At 40.5% G+C, this 5,764-nt stretch overlaps 1 pseudogene; it reads right to left on the bottom strand.

Annotated features, from left to right (window-relative positions):
• Positions 1-4,372: 4,372 nt before the first annotated feature.
• On the bottom strand, positions 4,373-5,316 carry LOC100665353 (large ribosomal subunit protein eL8-like; annotated as a pseudogene).
• Positions 5,317-5,764: the final 448 nt, after the last annotated feature.

Here is a 5,764-nt window from a genome sequence, read left to right as displayed (position 1 = left end):
AAATGTTGTGTTATCTATATTTTTACAACAATAACAAATGAAAGGCATGGCCTTTGGGCTTAAAAGCATCTCATTTTTCAAGATTCCCTGATACCAAGCCCCTAGTATGGACCCATTAAAGTGTAAAGTCTTACCGACTGGTAACTGGTCTGGAGTGAGATGCGGGCCAGGTTCTTGCCAGATGGTAGAGTTCTCTGGTGCTTGAAGAAAATACAGAAAGTGAGGGAGGGACAAGAACTAAAGATAAATTCCATTCTCTGCTTAGCTTTTCCGGGACTTGTCCTTCCATTGTACATTACCTTATTTATTTTTAACATTGGTTTATTTTGAAAATCTTCTTATAGACCTACCCAAGCCAGGAAAAGATTGTCAAGTATTTTTGTTCAACCAATGTATGGAATTAATTACACCGTGAGAAGAGACTTCATTAGGAAACAAATTTCAGAACTTAAATCTTGGCAGAGGTTTATGTAAAATCAATCATAAATGGTCTGAAGGATAAGTAATCTTTCTTGTTTAGCATTATTCTGGGAACACATTAGGTGCTTTATAAAAGCATTTTGATGATAGTAGCTGAAATGCATATCTAATGATAAAGACAGTTTCATAGTAAATCATTTATCTAGCTACGTCCCAGTTAGAAGAATTGAGGATCATTAAGACTGAATCAATTTATTTTATACTTTCACTTTCTAAACTGGCAAAAGAATCTGAGATGAAGAATGGACTTCAGAATAACTATGTTAAAAGAAACAAAAAAAGCTGTTTGTTTGACACTTAGTTATGACTATTGTAAATAAATTATTTACCCGGAGGGGAAAAAAGTTAGGAGCCCTAGTGGTGCAGTGGTAAGTCCTTGGCTTCTAACTGAAGGGTTGTCAGTTTGAACTCACCAGCCTCTTCACAGAAGAAAGATGTGGCCATCTGCTTATGTAGAGATTACAGCCTTAGAAACCCTGTGGGGTAGTCCTAGTCTGTCCTATACAGTCGGTATGAGTCGGAATCAACTCGACAGTGGAGGTTTTTTTGATAGATTGTTATTGCCTGATATACAGCTCGTAATTCAATGCTACTGATTGTCCCAATATTATCTTTTAAGACAAATTTTTTTTGTCTTATTGGCACCATCTTAGCCAACTGATCAAAGCTAACATCATCAATATTGGGACAAAACTCTAACCTGTGTTTCTTGATACAATGCACTGAGGAGACATCACTTCAGTGGTATCCTGCCCGAAACACATAATGTGAATCTAATCACAAAGATATATCAGACGAACCCAAGCTTAGTGAAATTCTGCAAACTAACTGGTCTGTACTCTTCAAATACATCAAGGTCAAGAAACACAAGGAAGGGTCAGAACTAATCAAGATTGGAGGAGACTTAAAGGACCTGACAACTGGGTGCTGTGGACAACCATGGATGGGACTAGGGGCAAAACAGCTCTAAGGCAGGGATCACCTAATGTTTTCTGAAAAGAGCCAGTTAGTAAATACTTTAGGCTTTATGGACCATATGGCCACTGATGTAACTACTCAACTCTGTGGTTTGTAGTGTGAAAGAAGCTGTAGACAACATGAAAACAAGTAGACATGGTTTTGTTCCAATAAAACTTCTGAAAACATGACAAACTGGATTTGGCACATAAGCTGTAGTTTCCAGACTTCTGCTCTAAAGTACATTATTGGAACAATAAACAACATTTGAATATGGACAGAGGATTAGATAATGTTTTCATTTAATTTTATCAATCTTAAAATTTCTAATATTGATAACACGTGGTGGTTATATAAGAGAATGTCCTTTATAGAATACACAAACACAAAAATATACAATGATATACAGAGGGAAATTATGCATAGGTAGATGATAGATAGATGATAGAAAGATCATAGATAGATAGATGATTGATAGATGATTGATAGATAGATGATAGATAGATGGATAGATAGATGATAGATAGGTAGGTAGATAGATAGACAGACAGACAGATAGATAGATAGATGATAGGTAGGTAGGTGGATGGATGGATGGATGGATGGATGGATGGATGGATGGATGGATGGATGGATAGATAGATAGATAGATAGATAGATAGATAGATAGATAGATAGATAGATAGGTAGATAGATAAACTATATATTTTCTTTTTTGTTTTTGATCCAGCATTTGTTTTTAGGGCCAGCATCTCTCATTCAAGCTCCTTTAACCTGGAAAGGTTTCTTCTCTCTTCTCTTTCCTGACATCGACATTTTTGAAGAGACGAGGCAAGTTTCTTTTGTAGAGTGTCCCTCCATTTGTGACGGCCTGATGGTTAGATTCTGGCTCTGCATCTTTGGTAGGACTACTTAGAAGTGATATTCTGTGCCCCTCAAAGCATCACAAAAGGAGGCACATGACATCAGTTTGTTCCATTATTTGTGAGGTTACCATTGCTCACGTGGTAAATGTGACACTTTTCAGATTTCTCCACTGTAAAAGTACTTTGGTTTATCATCTCAGCTTTTTTAATTTTTATTATTTAAGCAGCCTTTATAGTGAGATCTGACATCTTCCTCTGTCCATAAGAGCCGCTGTCTTTTGCGTTTTATATGCTTGCAAGAAAGGACTTTCTACACTGTATTGGTGACATTAAAAAAACTCGATAAATCCTGGTGAAATTCTCTTATAAGAGTCATCAATTATTTCTGCCATGTTAAAAATTCCTTCCATTATATTTGCACATAACAGTGCAACATATAAGTTGGGCCTTTTAATCACGTGGGCAGACCCCTTGCAGAGGCCCAGCATGTTTAAGGACATACTTCTCTATTTAAAGGTTATTGTGCGTACCAAGTAGCTTTCACAGCTAGGTATGAGGTGGTGGCCTTGATTCATAGACCTTTCAAGGTTGCTATGTATGATTTGCATTATAATAGTTGGAAGGTTTTATTAAAAGTTATACATTATAATAACCCAGATTTTATTTTAAAAAAGGAATGTGGGTTTTAGGATATTGATGCACTAGCTACACAGCTAATTAAGAGTTCAGAAAACCAGAAATACCCAATTTAAGGCTTTAAATGTCTCAAGGGATTTTTAGAACTAAAAAAAAATGGTGTATCTTTGGTTATGAATGTGGCCTTCCAAAATGATTCCCTTTGTTTTCGCTGCACACCTCAGGGGGCACAGGCCAGCAAGCCAGGAGCCCAGGGATTTTCACCTGGGTGAACATCCTCAAACACATGCACATTTGTCATCAGACTGATGCGTACAGAAAAGCCCTCATTTTATCAGATGGATATCCCCAGGGGTTGGTAGGTACCAAATAAAAACCAAATTCATTGTCATCAGGTTGATTCCAACTCATGGTAACCCCAAGTGCTGCAGAGTAGAACTGCTCTATAGGGTTTTCTTGGCTGTAATATTTATGTAATCAGATTGCCAGGCCTTTCTTCCATGATAGCACTGAGTGGATTCAAATCACCATTCTTTAGGTTAGTAGTTGAGCAAAAACCATTTGTACCACACAAGGAACTCTGGTGAGTACAGTGACGAGCATAACATGGGTGTTGTCATGGGTTGAATTGTGTCCCCCCAAAATATCTGTCAACTTAGCTAAGCCATGATTCTCAGTATTGTGAATTTGTCCACCATTTTGTCATCTGATATGATTTTCCATGTGTTCTAAATCCTATCTCTATGATGTTAATGAAATGGGACTAGCAGCAGTTATGTTGATGAGGCAGGACTCAATCTACAAGATCAGACTGTGTTTTAAGTCAATCTCTTTCAAGGTATAAAAGATAAATGAGCAGAGAGACATGGGGACCTCAGAGCACCAAGAAAGCAGCACCAGGAACAGAACGTGTCCTTTGGACCTGGGGTTCCTACACAAAGAAGCTCCTAGACCAAGGGAAAATTGACAAGGAACTTCCCCCAGAGCTGACAGAGAACAAAAGCCTTGCCCTGGAGCTGGAGCCCCAAATGCAGACTTCCAGCCTGCTAGGCTATAAAAGAACAAATTTCTCTTTCTTAAAGCCATCCACTTGTATTTCTGTTATAGTAGCACTGGATAACTAAGACAGGTGTCAAGTGGGTAAATGGAAAAGGAAAAAGAGTGGAAACTTTGGATTCAAACAGAGCAATGGGATTAGCAGTGTGGACACACCCTCTGTGAAGAATGAGACAACATGACATGCTCACCTGTTATGGAAAATGCCAACCAAAACCAAACCCATTGCCAACTAGTCAATTGGAACTCATAGTGACCTTCTAGGACACAGTAAAACTGTACACAGAGTTTCCAAGGAGCGGAAGGCAGATTTATTTCTTTTCTTTTTTTTAAGGATAAGGTCTATTTTTAAGTACAGGAAAATCAGCTGTGTACATTTAGCCCAGTTTGGTGGTGAGTTCTTTGGCCTTTGCCTTTTCCAGCTTGGCACTGCAAGCCACAGACTTGGGACCCAGGCTGTTGCCTCCCCAGTGATGGCAGATGTCATCATATCTGTCATTGTAGTTGGTCCTGATCCCTTCCATCAGCTTAGACAGAGCTCCTTTGTGTTCTGAGTTCATCTGTGTGAAGGTGAAGGTTGTGCAGGTCTTCCTGTGGATGAGTCGTCCCAGCCTGGCTTTCCCCTTGATGATGCAGTAGGGAACCCCCATCTCAAGACACAAGGCCAACAGGAAGACAACCAGCTCGATGGGGTCCACATCTTGCGCCATCACCACCAGCTGGGCCTTCTTGTTTTCCACCAAGTGGTGACAGCATTGACCCCAGCTTGAAGGACAGGGGGTCTCTTGGTTGAGACATCCCATTTGCCAGCAGCCTTCTTCTCAGCCCAGGTCAATAGCCTCTGCTTCTTCAATTTTGTCTCTGGTCTGTACTGTGGGCCAGCTTCAGCAGCTGAGTAGCTGTCTTGCAGTCCAAGGCCTGGGTGAACTGGTTAATGGTGGAGGGCACTTTCAGCTGGAGGTAGTGGAGCCATTTGACAAAGCAGGTGAGGTCCCTTTTGGGTTGGATGTCCTGTCTGATGCCAAAATTCCTGGGCCTTTTCTCAAACAGGGGATTTACCACCTTCCTGGCCTCCTGCGGAAACCCTGGTGGCGTAGTGGTTGAGTGCTATGGCTGCTAACCAAAGGATTGGCAGTTCAAATCCGCCAGGTGCTCCTTGGGAACTCTACAGGGCAGTTCTACTCTGTCCTACAGGGTCACTATGAGTTGGAATCGACTTGACAGCACTGGGTTTGGTTTTTTGGTTTTTGGCCTTCTGCTTCTTGACAACAACAGGGGCTGGGGCCACCTTCTTCCCCTTAGCCTTCTTTCCTTTTGGCATCTTGGGCAGATGGATGAGAGAGCTCAGATGGCAGATATGAACTGCCAATCTTTTGGTTAACAGCTAAAGCACTTAACCACTGCGCCACCAGGGCTCCATAGAAAACCCCAAGAAACTTGCAAAACAAGTGGATTAAGAAAATTTCCAAGGCTGATACATTGGTGCTGAAATAGGAAGTCATTTGGGGTTCCTTCACTTTGATGGCTGGGACTTTGTAGTACATTTTGGCTTTGAAAACAAATATACCCAGAAAAGTGAAAGGGAGGCACCTGCTGAAAGAGAGTAAACTCAGGAGTCATATTCCTCCCAATTATCTGGGAAGAGATAAAGATTTATTGAAGGATGTTTGTTTAAGATGAGCAATAGTTTTCTGTCTGGCTCTGGGTAGCAAGCAGAAAATTTTCATTTTATATGGTGAGTAGAGCACACCAATCTATCTCTCTTTTCA

The sequence above is a fragment of the Loxodonta africana genome, chromosome 8 (assembly GCF_030014295.1).
Source record: "Loxodonta africana isolate mLoxAfr1 chromosome 8, mLoxAfr1.hap2, whole genome shotgun sequence".
NCBI lineage: Eukaryota > Metazoa > Chordata > Mammalia > Proboscidea > Elephantidae > Loxodonta > Loxodonta africana.
Note: the sequence above shows the minus strand (reverse complement) of the source record. Positions and strands in the feature narration are given on the sequence as shown.